The 21,867-nt window shown below is 42.3% G+C and overlaps 2 non-coding genes across 2 annotated transcripts; both read left to right on the top strand.

The window, feature by feature from the left end:
- The first annotated feature begins 17,639 nt into the window (after positions 1-17,639).
- Positions 17,640-17,711, top strand: TRNAP-AGG (transfer RNA proline (anticodon AGG)). The gene has a single exon. It is a non-coding gene; the product is annotated as a tRNA-Pro (tRNA).
- Positions 17,712-21,473: 3,762 nt separating this feature from the next.
- On the top strand, positions 21,474-21,545 carry TRNAP-UGG (transfer RNA proline (anticodon UGG)). The gene has a single exon. It is a non-coding gene; the product is annotated as a tRNA-Pro (tRNA).
- Positions 21,546-21,867: the final 322 nt, after the last annotated feature.

Below are 21,867 nucleotides of genomic sequence, written 5' to 3'. Positions count from 1 at the left end.
AAGAAAATCCACCATTCATATGCATGATAGCAGGAAGATCAAGATGTTGGGGAGGGCTAGGCCCCTGCTGGCCACCTCCTACCTCCGCCACTGCGGGCAATGGCCAATTAACGTAATGCCATGGTCGTGGAGATGCAACATGGGGAAAGGGAGATCGAGGGAGCCGACACTGGGGCGGCGACACCGTTGTGACGTGGAAGGGACACTCGGGAGTTTACGACACTGGCACGTCATATTTACACCAACAATTCACGTTTTTCCAACACATCAACTATAATGTTATAAATAAGAGAAAATTTGACAAATGTATAGCTTTGTGATATTGTAAATGTTGGGTTTCGTAGTAATTTCAAAAATTTTCCTACGCACACGCAAGATCATGTGATGCATAGCAACGAGGGGAGAGTGTTGTCTACGTACCCAACGCAGACCGACTGCGGAAGCGATGACACGACGTAGAGGAAGTAGTCGTACGTCTTCACGATCCAACCGATCAAGCACCGAAACTACGGCACCTCCGAGTTCGAGCACACGTTCAGCTCGATGACGATCCCCGGACTCCGATCCAGCAAAGTGTCGGGGAAGAGTTCCGTCAGCACGACGGCGTGGTGACGATCTTGATGAACTACAGCAGCAGGGCTTCGCCTAAACTCCGCTACAGTATTATCGAGGAATATGGTGGCAGGGGGCACCGCACACGGCTAAGGAATCGATCATGTGGATCAACTTGTGTCAACTTGTGTGTTTAGAGGTGCCCCTGCCTCCGTATATAAAGGAGCCAAGGGGGGGAGGAGGCGCCGGCCAGGAGGAGGTGGCGCAGGAGGAGTCCTACTCCTACCGGGAGTAGGACTCCCCTCCAATCCTATTCCAACTAGGAATCCCCAAAGGGGGAAAGAGGAGAAGGGTGGCCGGCCACCTCTCCTAGTCCTAATAGGACTAGGGGAAGGGGGGAGGCGCGCAGCCCTGGTGGGCAGCCCTTTCACCTTTCCACTAAGGCCCATGAAGGCCCATATGGTTCCCGGGGGGTTCCGGTAACCTCCCGGTAACCCGGTAAAATCCCGATTTCACCTGAAACACTTCCGATGTCCAAACATAGGCTTCCAATATATCAATCTTTATGTCTCGACCATTTCGAGACTCCTCGTCATGTCCGTGATCACATCCGGGACTCCGAACAACCTTCGGTACATCAAAATGCATAAACTCATAATATAACTGTCATCGTAACCTTAAGCGTGCGGACCCTACGGGTTCGAGAACAATGTAGACATGACCGAGACACGTCTCCGGTCAATAACCAATAGCGGGACCTGGATGCCCATATTGGCTCCTACATATTCTACGAAGATCTTTATCGGTCAGACCGCATAACAACATACGTTGTTCCCTTTGTCATCGGTATGTTACTTGCCCGAGATTCGATCGTCGGTATCCAATACCTAGTTCAATCTCGTTACCGGCAAGTCTCTTTACTCGTTCCGTAATACATCATCTCACAACTAACATATTAGTTGTAATGCTTGCAAGGCTTATGTGATGTGTATTACCGAGAGGGCCCAGAGATACCTCTCCGACAATCGGAGTGACAAATCCTAATCTTGAAATACGCCAACCCAACATCGACCATTGGAGACACCTGTAGTACTCCTTTATAATCACTCAGTTACGTTGTGACGTTTGGTAGTACCCAAAGTGTTCCTCCGGTAAACGGGAGTTGCATAATCTCATAGTCATAGGAACATGTATAAGTCATGAAGAAAGCAATAGCAACATACTAAACGATCGGGTGCTAAGCTAATGGAATGGGTCATGTCAATCAGATCATTCTACTAATGATGTGACCTCGTTAATCAAATAACAACTCATTGTTCATGGTTAGGAAACATAACCATCTTTGATTAACGAGCTAGTCAAGTAGAGGCATACTAGTGACACTCTGTTTGTCTATGTATTCACACATGTATTATGTTTCCGGTAAATACAATTCTAGCATGAATAATAAACATTTATCATGATTATAAGGAAATAAATAATAACTTTATTATTGCCTCTAGGGCATATTTCCTTCAGTCTCCCACTTGCACTAGAGTCAATAATCTAGATTACAATGTAATGATTCTAACACCCATGGAGCCTTGGTGCTGATCATGTTTTGCTCGTGGAAGAGGTTTAGTCAACGGGTCTGCAACATTCAGATCCGTATGTATCTTGCAAATCTCTATGTCTCCCACCTGGACTAGATCCCGGATGGAGTTGAAGCGTCTCTTGATGTGTTTGGTCCTTTTGTGAAATCTGGATTCCTTTGCTAAGGCAATTGCACCAGTATTGTCACAAAAGATTTTCATTGGACCCGATGCACTAGGTATGACACCTAGATCGGATATGAACTCCTTCATCCAGACTCCTTCATTTGCTGCTTCCGAAGCAGCTATGTATTCCGCTTCACATGTAGATCCCGCTACAACGCTTTGTTTGGAACTGCACCAACTGACAGCTCCACCGTTTAATGTAAACGCGTATCCGGTTTGCGATTTAGAATCGTCCGGATCAGTGTCAAAGCTTGCATCAACGTAACCTTTTACGGTGAGCTCTTTGTCACCTCCATATACGAGAAACATATCCTTAGTCCTTTTCAGGTATTTCAGGATGTTCTTGACCGCTGTCCAGTGATCCACTCCTGGATTACTTTGGTACCTCCCTGCTAAACTTATAGCAAGGCACACATCAGGTCTGGTACACAACATTGCATACATGATAGAGCCTATGGCAGATGCATAGGGAACATCTTTCATATTCTTTCTATCTTCTGCAGTGGTCGGGCATTGAGTCTTACTCAATTTCACACCTTGTAACACAGGCAAGAACCCTTTCTTCGCTTGATTCATTTTGAATTTCTTCAAAATTTTGTCAAGGTATGTGCTTTGTGAAAGTCCAATTAAGCGTCTTGATCTATCTTTATAGATCTTAATGCCTAATATGTAAGCAGCTTCACCGAGGTCTTTCATTGAAAAACTTTTATTCAAGTATCCCTTTATGCTATCCAGAAATTCTATATCATTTCCAATCAGTAATATGTCATCCACATATAATATCAGAAATGCTACAGAGCTCCCACTCACTTTCTTGTAAATACAGGCTTCTCCGAAAGTCTGTATAAAACCAAATGCTTTGATCACACTATCAAAACGTTTATTCCAACTCCGAGAGGCTTGCACCAGTCCATAAATGGATCGCTGGAGCTTGCACACTTTGTTAGCTCCCTTTGGATCGACAAAACCTTCTGGTTGCATCATATACAACTCTTCTTCCAGAAATCCATTCAGGAATGCAGTTTTGACATCCATCTGCCAAATTTCATAATCATAAAATGCGGCAATCGCTAACATGATTCGGACGGACTTAAGCATCGCTACGGGTGAGAAGGTCTTATCGTAGTCAATCCCTTGAACTTGTCGAAAACCTTTTGCGACAAGTCGAGCTTTGTAGACAGTAACATTACCATCAGCGTCAGTCTTCTTCTTAAAGATCCATTTATTCTCAATTGCTTGCCGATCATCGGGCAAGTCAACCAAAGTCCATACTTTGTTCTCATACATGGATCCCATCTCAGATTTCATGGCTTCAAGCCACTTTGCGGAATCTGGGCTCACCATCGCTTCTTCATAGTTCGTAGGTTCATCATGATCTAGTAGCATGACTTCCAGAACAGGATTTCCGTACCACTCTGGCGCGGATCTTACTCTGGTTGATCTACGTGGTTCAGTAGTATCTTGATCTGAAGTTTCATGATCATTATCATTGGCTTCCTCACTAACCGGTGTAGGTGTCACTGAAACAGTTTTCTGTGATGAACTACTCTCCAGTAAGGGAGCAGGTACAGTTACCTCGTCAAGTTCTACTTTCCTCCCACTCACTTCTTTCGAGAGAAACTCCTTCTCTAGAAATGATCCATTCTTAGCAACGAATGTTTTGCCTTCGGATCTGTGATAGAAGGTGTACCCAACAGTTTCCTTTGGGTATCCTATGAATACACATTTCTCCGATTTGGGTTCGAGCTTATCAGGTTGAAGCTTTTTCACATAAGCATCGCAGCCCCAAACTTTAAGAAACGACAACTTTGGTTTCTTGCCAAACCATAGTTCATAAGGCGTCGTCTCAACGGATTTTGATGGTGCCCTATTTAACGTGAATGCGGCCGTCTCTAAAGTATAACCCCAAAATGATAGCGGTAAATCTGTAAGAGACATCATAGATCGCACCATATCTAGTAAAGTACGATTACGACGTTCGGACACACCATTGCGCTGTGGTGTTCCGGGTGGCGTGAGTTGTGAAACTATTCCACAGTTTTTCAAATGTACACCAAACTCGTAACTCAAATATTCTCCTCCACGATCAGATCGTAGAAACTTTATTTTCTTGTTACGATGATTTTCAACTTCACTCTGAAATTCTTTGAACTTTTCAAATGTTTCAGACTTATGCTTCATTAAGTAGATATATCCATATCTGCTCAAATCATCTGTGAAGGTGAGAAAATAACGATATCCGCCACGAGCCTCAATATTCATCGGACCACATACATCGGTATGTATGATTTCCAACAAATCTGTTGCTCTCTCCATAGTACCGGAGAACGGTGTTTTAGTCATCTTGCCCATGAGGCACGGTTCGCAAGTACCAAGTGATTCATAATCAAGTGGTTCCAAAAGTCCATTAGTATGGAGTTTCTTCATGCGTTTTACACCGATATGACCTAAACGACAGTGCCACAAATAAGTTGCACTTTCATTATCAACTCTGCATCTTTTGGTTTCAACATTATGAATATGTGTATTACTACTATCGAGATTTAGTAAGAATAGACCACTCTTCAAGGGTGCATGACCATAAAAGATATTACTTATATAAATAGAACAACCATTATTCTCTGATTTAAATGAATAACCGTCTCGCATTAAACAAGATCCAGATATAATGTTCATGCTCAACGCTGGCACCAAATAACAATTATTTAGGTCTAATATTAATCCCGAAGGTAGATGTAGAGGTAGCGTGCCGACCGCGATCACATCGACTTTGGAACCGTTTCCCACGCGCATCGTCACCTCGTCCTTTGCCAGTGCCCGCTTATTCTGTAGTCCCTGTTTCGAGTTGCAAATATTAGCAACAGAACCAGTATCAAATACCCAGGTGCTACTGCGAGCTCTAGTAAGGTACACATCAATAACATGTATATCATATATACCTTTGTTCACCTTGCCATCCTTCTTATCCGCCAAATACTTGGGGCAGTTCCGCTTCCAGTGACCAGTCTGCTTGCAGTAGAAGCACTCAGTTTCAGGCTTAGGTCCAGACTTGGGTTTCTTATCTTGAGCAGCAACTTGCTTGCTGTTCTTCTTGAAGTTCCCTTTCTTCTTTCCTTTGCCCTTTTTCTTGAAACTAGTGGTTTTGTTAACCATCAACACTTGATGCTCCTTTTGATTTCTACCTCCGCAGCTTTCAGCATTGCGAAGAGCTCGGGAATAGTCTTGTTCATCCCTTGCATATTATAGTTCATCACGAAGCTCTTGTAGCTTGGTGGCAGTGATTGGAGAATTCTGTCGATGACGCAATCATCCGGAAGATTAACTCCCAATTGAATCAAGTGATTATTATACCCAGACATTTTGAGTATATGCTCACTGACAGAACTGTTCTCCTCCATCTTGCAGCTATAGAACTTATTGGAGACTTCATATCTCTCAATCCGGGCATTTGCTTGAAATATTAACTTCAACTCCTGGAACATCTCATATGCTCCATGACGTTCAAAACGTCGTTGAAGTCCCGATTCTAAGCCGTAAAGCATGGCACACTGAACTATTGAGTAGTCATCAGCTTTGCTCTGCCAGACGTTCATAACATCTGGCGTTGCTCCAGCAGCAGGCTTGGCACCCAGCGGTGCTTCCAGGACGTAATTCTTCTGTGCAGCAATGAGGATAATCCTCAAGTTACGGACCCAGTCCGTGTAATTGCTACCATCATCTTTCAACTTTGCTTTCTCAAGGAACGCATTAAAATTTAACGGAACAACAGCACGAGCCATCTATCTACAATCAACATAAACAAGCAAGATACTATCAGGGACTAAGTTCATGATAAATTTTAAGTTCAATTAATCATATTACTAAAGAACTCCCACTTAGATAGACATCCCTCTAATCCTCTAAGTGATCACGTGATCCAAATCAACTAAACCATAACCGATCATCACGTGAGATGGAGTAGTTTTCAATGGTGAACATCGTTATGTTGATCATATCTACTATATGATTCACGCTCGACCTTTCGGTCTCCGTGTTCCGAGGCCATATCTGCATATGCTAGGCTTGTCAAGTTTAACCTGAGTATTCTGCGTGTGCAAAACTGACTTGCACCCGTTGTAGATGGACGTAGAGCTTATCACACCCGATCATCACGTGGTGTCTGGGCACGACGAACTTTGGCAACGGTGCATACTCAGGGAGAACACTTCTTGATAATTTAGTGAGAGATCATCTTATAATGCTACCGTCAATCAAAGCAAGATAAGATGCATAAAAAGATAAACATCACATGCAATCAATATAAATGATATGATATGGCCATCATCATCTTGTGCTTGTGATCTCCATCTCCGAAGCACCGTCATGATCACCATCGTCACCGGCGCGACACCTTGATCTCCATCGTAGCATCGTTGTCGTCTCGCCAATCTTATGCTTCCACGACTATCACTACCGTTTAGTAATAAAGTAAAGCATTACATCGCGATTGCATTGCATACAATAAAGCGACAACCATATGGCTCCTGCCAGTTGCCGATAACTTGTTTACAAAACATGATCATCTCATACAATAAAATTCAGCATCATGCCTTGACCATATCACATCACAACATGCCCTGCAAAAACAAGTTAGACGTCCTCTACTTTGTTGTTGCATGTTTTTACGTGGCTGCTACGGGCTTAAGTAAGAACCAATCTCACCTACGCATCAAAACCACAACGATAGTTTGTCAAATAGACTCCGTTTTAACCTTCGCAAGGACCGGGCGTAGCCATACTTGGTTCAACTAAAGTTGGAGAGGCAGTCGCCCGCAAGCCATCTCTGTGCAAAGCACGTCGAGGGAACCGGTCTCGCGTAAGCGTACGCGTAAGGTTGGTCCGGGTCGTCTCGTCCAACAATACCGCCGAACCAAAATATGACATGCTGGTAGGCAGTATGACTTGTATCGTCCATAACTTACTTGTGTTCTACTCGTGCATATAACATCAACATCAATAACCTAGGCTTGGATGCCACTGTTGGGTTTCGTAGTAATTTCAAAAAATTTCCTACGCACACGCAAGATCATGTGATGCATAGCAACGAGGGGAGAGTGTTGTCTACGTACCCAACGCAGACCGACTGCGGAAGCGATGACACGACGTAGAGGAAGTAGTCGTACGTCTTCACGATCCAACCGATCAAGCACCGAAACTACGGCACCTCCGAGTTCGAGCACACGTTCAGCTCGATGACGATCCCCGGACTCCGATCCAGCAAAGTGTCGGGGAAGAGTTCCGTCAGCACGACGGTGTGGTGACGATCTTGATGAACTACAGCAGCAGGGCTTCGCCTAAACTCCGCTACAGTATTATCGAGGAATATGGTGGCAGGGGGCACCGCACACGGCTAAGGAATCGATCACGTGGATCAACTTGTGTCAACTTGTGTGTTTAGAGGTGCCCCTGCCTCCGTATATAAAGGAGCCAAGGGGGGGAGGAGGCGCCGGCCAGGAGGAGGTGGCGCAGGAGGAGTCCTACTCCTACCGGGAGTAGGACTCCCCTCCAATCCTATTCCAACTAGGAATCCCCAAAGGGGGAAAAAGGAGAAGGGTGGCCGGCCACCTCTCCTAGTCCTAATAGGACTAGGGGAAGGGGGGAGGCGCGCAGCCCTGGTGGGCAGCCCTTTCACCTTTCCACTAAGGCCCATGAAGGCCCATATGGTTCCCGGGGGGTTCCGGTAACCTCCCGGTAACCCGGTAAAATCCCGATTTCACCCGAAACACTTCCGATGTCCAAACATAGGCTTCCAATATATCAATCTTTATGTCTCGACCATTTCGAGACTCCTCGTCATGTCCGTGATCACATCCGGGACTCCGAACAACCTTCGGTACATCAAAATGCATAAACTCATAATATAACTGTCATCGTAACCTTAAGCGTGCGGACCCTACGGGTTCGAGAACAATGTAGACATGACCGAGACACGTCTCCGGTCAATAACCAATAGCGGGACCTGGATGCCCATATTGGCTCCTACATATTCTACGAAGATCTTTATCGGTCAGACCGCATAACAACATACGTTGTTCCCTTTGTCATCGGTATGTTACTTGCCCGAGATTCGATCGTCGGTATCCAATACCTAGTTCAATCTCGTTACCGGCAAGTCTCTTTACTCGTTCCGTAATACATCATCTCACAACTAACATATTAGTTGTAATGCTTGCAAGGCTTAAGTGATGTGTATTACCGAGAGGGCCCAGAGATACCTCTCCGACAATCGGAGTGACAAATCCTAATCTCGAAATACACCAACCCAACATCGACCATTGGAGACACCTGTAGTACTCCTTTATAATCACCCAGTTACGTTGTGACTTTTGGTACTACCCAAAGTGTTCCTCCGGTAAACGGGAGTTGCATAATCTCATAGTCATAGGAACATGTATAAGTCATGAAGAAAGCAATAGCAACATACTAAACGATCGGGTGCTAAGCTAATGGAATGGGTCATGTCAATCAGATCATTCTACTAATGATGTGACCTCATTAATCAAATAACAACTCATTGTTCATGATTAGGAAACATAACCATCTTTGATTAACGAGCTAGTCAAGTAGAGGCATACTAGTGACACTCTGTTTGTCTATGTATTCACACATGTATTATGTTTCCGGTAAATACAATTCTAGCATGAATAATAAACATTTATCATGATTATAAGGAAATAAATAATAACTTTATTATTGCCTCTAGGGCATATTTCCTTCAGTCTCCCACTTGCACTAGAGTCAATAATCTAGATTACACTGTAATGAATCTAACACCCATGGAGCTTTGGTGCTGATCATGTTTTGCTCGTGGAAGAGGCTTAGTCAACGGGTCTGCAACATTCAGATCCGTATGTATCTTGCAAATCTCTATGTCTCCCACCTGGATTAGATCCCGGATGGAGTTGAAGCGTCTCTTGATGTGTTTGGTCCTTTTGTGAAATCTGGATTCCTTTGCCAAGGCAATTGCACCAGTATTGTCACAAAAGATTTTCATTGGACCCGATGCACTAGGTATGACACCTAGATCGGATATGAACTCCTTCATCCAGACTCCTTCATTTGCTGCTTCCGAAGCAGCTATGTATTCCGCTTCACATGTAGATCCCGCTACGACGCTTTGTTTAGAACTGCACCAACTGACAGCTCCACCGTTTAATGTAAACACGTATCCGGTTTGCGATTTAGAATCGTCCGGATCAGTGTCAAAGCTTGCATCAACGTAACCTTTTACGATGAGCTCTTTGTCACTTCCATATATGAGAAACATATCCTTAGTCCTTTTCAGGTATTTCAGGATGTTCTTGACCGCTGTCCAGTGATCCATTCCTGGATTACTTTGGTACCTCCCTGCTAAACTTATAGCAAGGCACACATCAGGTCTGGTACACAGCATTGCATACATGATAGAGCCTATGGCTGATGCATAGGGAACATCTTTCATATTCTCTCTATCTTCTGCAGTGGTCGGGCATTGAGTCTTACTCAATTTCACACCTTGTAACACAGGCAAGAACCCTTTCTTTGCTTGATCCATTTTGAATTTCTTCAAAATTTTGTCAAGGTATGTGCTCTGTGAAAGTCCAATTAAGCGTCTTGATCTGTCTCTATAGATCTTAATGCCTAATATGTAAGCAGCTTCACCGAGGTCTTTCATTGAAAAACTTTTATTCAAGTATCCCTTTATGCTATCCAGAAATTCTATATCATTTCCAATCAGTAATATGTCATCCACATATAATATCAGAAATGCTACAGAGCTCCCACTCACTTTCTTGTAAATACAGGCTTCTCCGAAAGTCTGTATAAAACCAAATGCTTTGATCACACTATCAAAACGTTTATTCCAACTCCGAGAGGCTTGCACCAGTCCATAAATGGATCGCTGGAGCTTGCACACTTTGTTAGCTCCCTTTGGATCGACAAAACCTTCTGGTTGCATCATATACAACTCTTCTTCCAGAAATCCATTCAGGAATGCAGTTTTGACATCCATCTGCCAAATTTCATAATCATAAAATGCGGCAATCGCTAACATGATTCGGACGGACTTAAGCATCGCTACGGGTGAGAAGGTCTTATCGTAGTCAATCCCTTGAACTTGTCGAAAACCTTTTGCGACAAGTCGAGCTTTGTAGACAGTAACATTACCATCAGCGTCAGTCTTCTTCTTAAAGATCCATTTATTCTCAATTGCTTGCCGATCATCGGGCAAGTCAACCAAAGTCCATACTTTGTTCTCATACATGGATCCCATCTCAGATTTCATGGCTTCAAGCCACTTTGCGGAATCTGGGCTCACCATCGCTTCTTCATAGTTCGTAGGTTCATCATGATCTAGTAGCATGACTTCCAGAACAGGATTTCCGTACCACTCTGGCGCGGATCTTACTCTGGTTGATCTACGTGGTTCAGTAGTATCTTGATCTGAAGTTTCATGATCATTATCATTGGCTTCCTCACTAACCGGTGTAGGTGTCACTGAAACAGTTTTCTGTGATGAACTACTTTCCAGTAAGGGAGCAGGTACAGTTACCTCGTCAAGTTCTACTTTCCTCCCACTCACTTCTTTCGAGAGAAACTCCTTCTCTAGAAATGATCCATTCTTAGCAACGAATGTTTTGCCTTCGGATCTGTGATAGAAGGTGTACCCAACAGTTTCCTTTGGGTATCCTATGAAGACACATTTCTCCGATTTGGGTTCGAGCTTATCAGTTTGAAGTTTTTTCACATAAGCATCGCAGCCCCAAACTTTAAGAAACGACAACTTTGGTTTCTTGCCAAACCACAGTTCATAAGGCGTCGTGGCAGGGGGCAGGGGGCACCGCACACGGCTAAGGAATTGATCACGTGGATCAACTTGTGTCAACTTGTGTGTTTAGAGGTGCCCCTGCCTCAGTATATAAAGGAGCCAAGGGGGGAGGGTGCGCCGGCCAGGAGGAGGAGGCGCAGGAGGAGTCCTACTCCTACCGGGAGTAGGACTCCCCTCCAATCCTATTCCAATTAGGATTCCCAAGGGGGAAAGAGGGAGAGGGGTGGCCGGCCACCTCTCCTAGTCCTAATAGGACTAGGGGAAGGGGGGAGGCGCGCAGCCCCCTTGGGCTGCCCTTTTCTCCTTTCCACTAAGGCCCATGAAGGCCCATGTGGTTCCCGGGGGGTTCCGGTAACCTCCCGGTAACCCGGTAAAATCCCGATTTCACCCGGAACACTTCCGATGTCCAAACATAGGCTTCCAATATATCAATCTTTATGTCTCGACCATTTCGAGACTCCTCGTCATGTCCGTGATCACATCCGGGACTCCGAACAACCTTCGGTACATCAAAATGCATAAACTCATAATATAACTGTCATCGTAACCTTAAGCGTGCGGACCCTACGGGTTCGAGAACAATGTAGACATGACCGAGACATGTCTCTGGTCAATAACCAATAGCGGGACCTGGATGCCCATATTGGCTCCTACATATTCTACGAAGATCTTTATCGGTCAGACCGCATAACAACATACGTTGTTCCCTTTGTCATCGGTATGTTACTTGCCCGAGATTCGATCGTCGGTATCCAATACCTAGTTCAATATCGTTACCGGCAAGTCTCTTTACTCGTTCCGTAATACATCATCTCACAACTAACATATTAGTTGTAATGCTTGCAAGGCTTATGTGATGTGTATTACCGAGAGGGCCCAGAGATACCTCTCCGACAATCGGAGTGACAAATCCTAATCTCGAAATACGCCAACCCAACATCGATCATTGGAGACACCTGTAGTACTCCTTTATAATCACCCAGTTACGTTGTGACGTTTGGTAGTACCCAAAGTGTTCCTCCGGTAAACGGGAGTTGCATAATCTCATAGTCATAGGAACATGTATAAGTCATGAAGAAAGCAATAGCAACATACTAAACGATCGGGTGCTAAGCTAATGGAATGGGTCATGTCAATCAGATCATTCTACTAATGATGTGACCTCGTTAATCAAATAACAACTCATTGTTCATGGTTAGGAAACATAACCATCTTTGATTAACGAGCTAGTCAAGTAGAGGCATACTAGTGACACTCTGTTTGTCTATGTATTCACACATGTATTATGTTTCCGGTAAATACAATTCTAGCATGAATAATAAACATTTATCATGATTATAAGGAAATAAATAATAACTTTATTATTGCCTCTAGGGCATATTTCCTTCAGTAAATGGTGATATTTTTCTATAAATGCAATCAAAGTTAATTAGGTTCTACTTAAATAAATATGAATATAACACGTGTGGCAAGAAAAAAAAACTCAAGTGGCGTGATGTGATTGCCTGTATATATAGATATATATAGAGACAGAAGCAAGTGTATGTCGATATTTACCCCCTGCATGCTATGCTTATCGTTTTAAATTCAGTTTGTCTAATTCACATGTAGATATTTTTTAAGAATGTCATATCTAAGCTCCCACAAATATATAATGCAGCAACAAGAAATAAAAAAACTTGGACAAAAAATAGACCACAACCAGAGTAAAAATCAGCTTAAATATGTCACATCTAGATATGTCCTAGACAGACCCTTTAAATTACCGTGATAGTTCCATTTAAAATTTGTTATTCCATGGCACCCCTTGGGCATTCAGCTAGTGTATACAGAAGGTCAAACTTGCTGATCGAGGGATGCCTGTACAGATCGTTATAATCGCAACTATTAGTTCTTATCTACACATGCACTCGGCTGGGTTTGTTAGCCTGTGGAGCAACGGAGATTACATACTCCCCACTGTGAGTGCATCTCATGTAAGCTCGCGTGATGGCCAGATCCACAAGAGAGTTGACTCCCATCTCAGATTCAGGTCGTCGTGTTTTCTAGATAAAGAAAAGATTCAGATCATCGTGTCGACAATACTGACGCACGTACCATAGCCATAGAATAAATATTTATTTTCATGAAACGAAGCATCGAAGGGCATTTGGTCTAGTGGTATGATTCTCGCTTAGGGTGCGAGAGGTCCCGAGTTCAATTTGAAGAATGTGCAAACGCTAGCATTGCTCATTTGAAGAATCTCAACAGGAGGACTGTTGATGTTTTGGCTGCTAGGCTGTATTCGTATTACTCGTATGTCCATGAACTCACCAACAACGTTGCTGAAATTCGTGGGTGAGTTATTATATCATAATTAATCTATACTCCTAATGTCTCAGTTGGTAGAATAGTCTTCATGGTTTTTTTCGACCCACCACTTTTGTCCTTTTTTTCGTCCCCTCCTCCACCCCCACGCACGCACTCAAAAAACTCACCCCGTACCACTGCTCCTCTCGATCGTATCCCGTATCCACCCGCCGCCCGCTGCCCTCATATTTGAGGAGATGTGTGCAGACGATCACGTGTTGCGGCGGACGTTCAACTGCTACATGTGCTCGACGGCCGCCATCGTGTCGTCAGGTATGTACGTCCTTATACAGCTTCTTTTGCACAAGTTCTACTCGCTTCTTGTGCATGTGCTCTGCCTGACTAAGTTGCACTAAGTAGTTTTTTCTCATTTGGGGTTTTCTTTGCAGAGTGATTCCGGCTCTCAAGCTTGTCGAGGTATGCAATTTTGATGCTTTAGATATTTATCTGGGTAGTGTACATCTTAGCGTTGTGTATGTGTAGTCAGAAATATAGTACCTATTTTACTCACGTGGTGTGTATTGGTGTTTGGAATTCAGGCATGTACTCATTCATACTGTAATTGAACTCTAAATCAACTGATCATGGTGTACGGTGTTGTCTCTAGGTCTACAAGTTCTAGCAATTTTCATGCAAGGAAATAATAGATACTAATTTCCTTGAATTTGGTCAAGGTTTCATTTGCTTCATCATATGAATATAAGCTTATGCCTGAAAAGTCACATGGAAGATGAGGTTATCCCTGCTGGATTTGAACTCCGTAACCAAACATTTATATTAACTTCATCATCTTGAAATGTTGGCTATGCAATTTTTGGGGCAGAGGGATTGAGTTTCACTTTAACTTGTACTAACGGACATAAGGTGAGAATGTGGGAGAAGTAAAGGTTGCATCTGACATGAACGAGAGGAAATTCAGAGATGGCTCGATGATCCAAAGCATTCTTATCGGTTCCAGGTGCCACACGCTTAACGATCTTCCTAATCATTTTACCATCATCGCTGATAAGTTAGTATAGCTTCCTTACAATTTTCTGATCATAAGGGGGGTACGAAACCATGGAGGAGCTATTGGAGAAGATAACACGGTTTCAACTTGGAATTCACAACAAACCTGGAAGCAACCGAGCACAATAGATAGGAGAGTTGCAAGAGTTCATAATGACATGAAGAGAAAAAAAGAGGAAACCATAGCTATAATATTTCCACGGTTTAGGACATTTGATTGTTCCCATCTAAATGTAGTTTTCTATTTTGTAGCTTCCGAGTATCAGAAATGATAGCTATCATATTTCATTTCGTTATTTCAGTGGTCAATTTTTTCCGTTTGTTCAATTTCTAAGTAAGAGTACCATTTATCTCCTTGCTTGAGCGATGTTCTGCTCTTTTCAAATTTTAGCAGGTGTAGGGATTATCTCTGATGGAATGCTTCAAGTTGCGACACAATGGTGACTCCCTTTACTTATCATATTTTAACACAACTGCATTAGCCATTTATAATCTTCTTCATTTTTTAACCATGATTTTTTAACTGGTTTCATAGACGAAATAGTCCACATGGTTTGTCATGAGTTTTCCACATGGAGCAAAGGTAACATATGCCTACATGACATGTCTATCTATGGGATGTATAAAGGTCTAAACACCATGGCAATCTTGATCTTGTTCAGTAGCCAATGGCTCCTAATTCTGTGTCAATGGTTCTGCTCAGGATTTTGCGTCGATGATGTCCATTGACGAAGTGGTTCCCGGAGGTAGAGAGGCTGGTGGAAGATGTTGTGTAGAGTGTCTCTGAATGGGGGTTTGTCCGTCCGTCACTGCGCCTGGAGCTGCAGCGCCGCTACGTGGAGATCAACGGGAAGGTGGCCAACGCCTAGACCCGGTTCAGCCTCATGCATGGAGGACATCTACGTACTAACATAAACAAGATGACTGAGAGGTTCTCCGTTGTTCAGCTTAAAGTGGCGGAGGTGGATGCGTTGTGCGCCATGAAGCAGAACCACTCCTCCAACAAGCAAACTAACTAATTTACATTGTATTCTTTTTATAGTTTATTCATGCCAAGTTCAAGGCCAGTCTGAACTTATTTCTGAAACCAGTTTCTGAACTCTGAAATTGTGTGACCAACGCTGAAGCAATATTATGTGGCAACTCCTTTTATTGCTGATAATAATTCTATTCTCACTGAGAGAAATAACTGGTCTAATTAGAAGATTAAGCACTGGTACTTTTTTAGTTTCTTGTAAGGAATTTATTCACATTGACAATAGTTACTGGCTGACAATAATTAGATGATAATGAAGGCGAGAGAAGAGAGTATGCCTATGATCCATGAACATGATGTGCATCAACACATGGTATGACTTCTTCAAAGAACCATCTCGATCCTTCTTTTTTCTTCATATATGGCCAACCATTGAGATTGTGGTGTCGAAGGTCGCCGACGCTCGAGATTGGCATGATTTAGAGGGTTGGTCGGCGACGGAGGTGATGACTCGGGTAGGGTGCGATGAGGTAGTGTGTGACAACACTTGCTATTAGTGGATGGCAATGGGGGGGAGGTTCCGTAGGTAGAGGTAGGAGGGTCAATAGAGTGGGCAAAGAAAAGGTAGGCAGAGGGAGGAATAAGAATAGTAATCGCACCAGGAGGTGTTGGCGGTCGAGGAAAGACAAGAGGTTAACAGTCTCAAATACGAGGGGGTGTTGGCGGTGGAGGAAAGACAAGAGGTTAACGGTCTCAAATGCGAGGTGCGGGAGATCGTGGACACCAAATATGGTGGTAGGTTTTAGAGGGATGGCTAGCGTCGACGGAGGTGGTGACTCAAGCAAGGGGCGGCGTGCGGCAACATCGCTGGCTGTAGGGTGGCAGGTGGTTAGGCAAGGAGAGGCGGGCGGGCCGACAGAATGGTCGAATAAAAACGCAGTGGCGACATGAGGAAGAAGAAGAACCAGAGGTGGGTCGTCCCTGGCTGAGAAGGGGCAGGGGATTAATGGATTTAAAGGCGGGGTACGAGACATCTCAGGTGGCGGAGGTTGCAGTGTTTAGAGGGATGTCCGACACAAAATGTTACAACATTTCGTTTACAAGATTTCATCACATAAATAAAAGAAATTGGTGAAACTATGTTAGAAAAATCTATTTGGATGGAGAGATGAGGAAGAATGTAGTTCATAACGGTCACTTTCATCGTTTATGTATTGTCGACACAGGAAGACAGAGAGTGAGGGGTGCGTGGGTGAGAGAGTGAGAGGTGTGGGTGCGGTGAGAGAGTGGCTGAGGTCAGGATAAGGCTGGGCAGGTAAGCTAAAAAAATTGGATAGACACCATTTTTGATATTGTGCGAGAATTTTGTAAGCGCATCAAGTAGATTTTAATTTGCAACAGATTTTTTGTTAGATAATCGTATTATATTTATACATCAACAGATTACATTTTTAATCAATTTACATTGCAAGTAAAGTGGACATCAATTACTACCCGATTGTGTCGTGCTATCTTTTCTCTACATGAGAAAATTAACATGCATTATGTTTACATATCTTCAGTAAAATATTTTAAAAGCCCGTGGCAACGCACGAGCATTCTACTAGTATATGTATAGAGAGAAGCAAGTGTATGTCGATATTTACCCCCAACGCAGTCATAAGCTGCCCGCTATGCTTATCCTTTTGAATTACTTACAGTGATTGTTCCATTAAAATTTGTTTTTCCATGGCAACGCCCAGGCGTTCAGCCGGTGTATATAGAAAGGGCAAACTTGCTGATCGAGGGATACTTGTACAGATGGTTACACTCACAAGTCACAGCTCTTATCTACACATGGACTCGCTAGGTTTGTTAGGCTACGGAGCAACGGAGATTACATACTCCCTCCATGCCAAACTATGAGGCGAACTTTTCTGAACTGTTTGTCACTCATTGTGAGTGCATGTCATGTAAGCTCGCATGATGGTCAGATCCACAAGAGAGGGGTTTTTTTTTAAACAAGAATCCACAAGAGAGTTGAGTTCCATCTCAGATTCAGGTCGTCGTGTTTTCTAGAAAAAGAAAAGATTCAGATCATCGTGTGGGCAGTGCTCACGCATGTATCATAGTAGGTTAAATCTGCACTTTCGGAAAACGGAGTATCGAAGGGCATTTGGTCTAGTGGTATGATTCTCGCTTAGGGTGCGAGAGGTCCCGAGTTCAATTCTCGGAATGCCCCCTTTTCCCTTTCTTTTTTATTTTCACCAAAAAAAATGAATTCCTCTTAGATTCCATGAAAATCGAATTGTGTGAGGTAATATTTTCAGTTTAATTAGTGCATGTACAATAAAGATAATCGGATCATCGATCACAGTGCGTCGACTCTTTCTTGCTTGAGAGCAAGGTTTACACCACACATACCAATCGACATACATATGTGACTAGGATCGATCTTCCTTTCAAGAGCCTTTATGCATACTTCATCATCGTCTCATCAATTCACACGCACAGGCGCGCGGTGCCGTGTCCATTCATATTTTGCAGCGGAATGATATAGGATTTTTCATAATTAAAGTGACGAAAGATGGACCTATTTTTTTTTCTTTTGATGGTGCAAATAGTTGAGGAATATTGTACTAGCTAGAACCTACAATATCTAGCTCCGTCTTCAGTCGTACTTCCTCCAGTCCTTTTTACTTTGTATATTAGCTTTGATTGAAGTCAAACTTTCTAAAAATTTGATCAAGTTTGTAGAGAAAAATATCAGTGTTTTTAATACCAAGTCAATATCATTACATGCATTGTATAATAGTATATTTTAATATTAGATTTATTTGATATTTTAGATGTTGATATGTTTTAATAAAAACAAGTTGGTCAAAGTTTACAAAATTTGACTTAAGACAAATCTAAAACGCGGGCTAAAAAAGGAACGGAGGGAGTACTAAATAATGCATAGAACCAGACAGTCTCAACAAATTTAGGAACCGATAAAGCGGTGTCTATATATGGCATCATTGTCTCGGTAGTATAGTGCATAGTAACATTAACTGCTAATGACCAAAATAACAGGTATCCCAAAAAGAGTTATGTAACTTCTGGATCCCAGGGTATACATGAACTCTAGCATAAAGTAAATGAATTCCTCTTAGATTCCATGAAAATCGAATTGTGTGAGGTAATATTTTCAGTTTAATTAGTGCATGTACGATAAAGATAATCGGATCATCGATCACAGTGCGTCGACTCTTTCTTGCTTGAGAGCAAGGTTTACACCACACATACCAATCGACATACATATGTGACTAGGATCGATCTTCCTTTCAAGAGCCTTTATGCATACTTCATCATCGTCTCATCAATTCACACGCACAGGCGCGCGGTGCCGTGTCCATTCATATTTTGCAGCGGAATGATATAGGATTTTTCATAATTAAAGTGACGAAAGATGGACCTATTTTTTTTTCTTTTGATGGTGCAAATAGTTGAGGAATATTGTACTAGCTAGAACCTACAATATCTAGCTCCGTCTTCAGTCGTACTTCCTCCAGTCCTTTTTACTTTGTATATTAGCTTTGATTGAAGTCAAACTTTCTAAAAATTTGATCAAGTTTGTAGAGAAAAATATCAGTGTTTTTAATACCAAGTCAATATCATTACATGCATTGTATAATAGTATATTTTAATATTAGATTTATTTGATATTTTAGATGTTGATATGTTTTAATAAAAACAAGTTGGTCAAAGTTTACAAAATTTGACTTAAGACAAATCTAAAACGCGGGCTAAAAAAGGAACGGAGGGAGTACTAAATAATGCATAGAACCAGACAGTCTCAACAAATTTAGGAACCGATAAAGCGGTGTCTATATATGGCATCATTGTCTCGGTAGTATAGTGCATAGTAACATTAACTGCTAATGACCAAAATAACAGGTATCCCAAAAAGAGTTATGTAACTTCTGGATCCCAGGGTATACATGAACTCTAGCATAAAGTACATGGACTGAGCCTAGGTAACTAAGGAATAATAAGCAACACATAAGCATTGAGCCAACCAGCTAGTCGGGTCGTCTACTATTCTGAAAGTGCTACATGAAAGATCTTGTCCATGGAGCAAACGCTGACGGGTATCAGCTAGCCAAAACATTTTCTACATCCAAAAATGTCGCATAATTTCAGCGGTATGACAGGAAACTATAGATACGTACCAGCACCGCTTGCACTTCAGATTTACCATAGTACACTTCAAAAGCTTAGTGCAATATAAGCAGAGGATCTAGAAGGAGAAAGTTTTGGTCTATGTTATTGACAAAGAAAATTAAATTTAGCGATTGTACTTCCTTTTTTTGCGATGAAGCGATTGTACTCCTTTGATTAACCTCCTCCTGGTACACTTCGAATGAATTAATTGACCATGTTACAATCCCAACAAAAAGGGAATCTCAATGTATAGTGGTTGGAGAAGGCAAAGATTTTTATGTCACAAATGAAAGTGGTATGAGCAGTGAGCTGTGAATTTATATAAAATATATCCAAAACAAGATGTGGATGTTTCCTTGATATATCTGTCAAATCACACTTCCATGTGTCATATAGGAATTAGTAAGTGGCGTGAAAAATTGAGAGACGAGATTTAGACATAAGGCTACTAACAAAGAGCTAATGAAGAAATGGCATGCAACGGGGGAAATGATTGCGGTGACACACTTTTCTCATAATAGATTGTATTTTTCTGACAGCAAACAACATATATATTCATTCACGATGTGATTAAAAATAAATGCATTTTAAATCTCACCTTACAACAAATAAGATACACAAAATGATAATCTAAGAAATACATGGATGCTAAAACATGGACACATGAAGCATGGCATTCGACATGAAATATCCACCTAGATCGAAAGTATAAATTATCATTGAGGTGTGGACCTTGAAGTACCCACAAATTGATTGTCCTGGTACTCCTTGAGTGGCAAGCCCTGGTGCGCCTGCGACTGGTCAGCAAGGCTTGCTGAAGAACACCATGACAGTTGTCGGATCCACCCCCTCCAATGCTCTTCGGAACATCTTTAGCACAGAGGAGGTAATGGGAGAGACAGAGCGGCGTGGAGTATTGAAGGTAAGAGGGTAAGCATAAGGGGTTCATGTATGTACAAGGGCCCAATGAACCGCAAGCCAGCCCAATCAACCAGAGGCCTCCAATTTTGCTATGGGAGTAGCGGCCCTATAGGACAGTTTGTAGGTACTGTTGTGGTGCTATATGGATCCAATGGCCAGGGATGATCTATGAAATTAGATTACCAGGAGTGCACAAGATGTGAGAGGGCTGGGAAGGGTTCGATTTTACAGTCCTAAATATATTAGTGAATAATGTCGAACTGTACTTTCTGAATCCACGAATTCAATTCAGATATATCCTGTCAGCCATGCAACCTGGAAAAATAGTGCCAGCGCCCTATGAATCATAGATAGAGAGAGCCAATACTTCCTTGAGAGGAATAAATAGACCATCAGGCAAAACCACTGCAACTTAATAGTCAACCAACCTAGATAAATATCCACAAAAAACATTCAAATTCTTCAGCAGACAATGTATGTGTCGAAGAGAATAGGTAAGTTAAGGCGGAGATAGATTGGCTTAAATGATATGCGCATCAAGGACAATGCCGGCGGTTGTATATATAGAGGAAAAACTTGCCAATCACGGTCATGTGTTTAGTTTATTTATATAGAAGGGCGAACCTTGTCGATCGCGGTCATATGCTTATTTATATAGAAGGGCAAACTTGCCGACTGCCGACTGAGGGACATATATACAAGTTGTTATAATCACAACTATTAGTGCTTATCTACACAGGCACTCGGTTTGTTTTTTTAATAAAAGATAAGCTCTTCCATGCCTAACAAACCTATGGAATTTTACAATACCAAATTCGTCATGAAATATATATTTTATGAAAATATATATAGTTTTGGAAATAAGTTAATAAAAAAAGGGCATTTGGTCTAGTGGTATGATTCTTGCTTTGGGTGCGAGAGGTCCTGAGTTCAATTCTCGGAATGCCCCATTTTTCTCTTTATTTTTTGTAAACATTCAGAGAGATATCCTGCCCTGTCCAATGATTTTCTCTTTATGTTTTGTAAACATTCAGAGAGATATCCTGCCCTGTCCAATGCAGGCCTGACGTAATCGTCTTCTTCATTAGAGCTCAATTGATTTGCTAACTGCAATGCAATTTCCCGCGAACCAAGGCAGGCAGCCACGGCTTCCTATGCAGAGAGTCAAGTGAGCTTCCTTGAAATACTCCTTCCGTTCGAGTTTGTTGTGCCCCCAATCCTATTTACGGTCAAACTGAGGTTATAAGTTTAATTACTAACTACTGTACATG

This window comes from Triticum aestivum, chromosome 7B (genome assembly GCF_018294505.1).
Source record: "Triticum aestivum cultivar Chinese Spring chromosome 7B, IWGSC CS RefSeq v2.1, whole genome shotgun sequence".
Classification (NCBI taxonomy): Eukaryota; Viridiplantae; Streptophyta; class Magnoliopsida; order Poales; family Poaceae; genus Triticum; species Triticum aestivum.
Note: the sequence above shows the minus strand (reverse complement) of the source record. Positions and strands in the feature narration are given on the sequence as shown.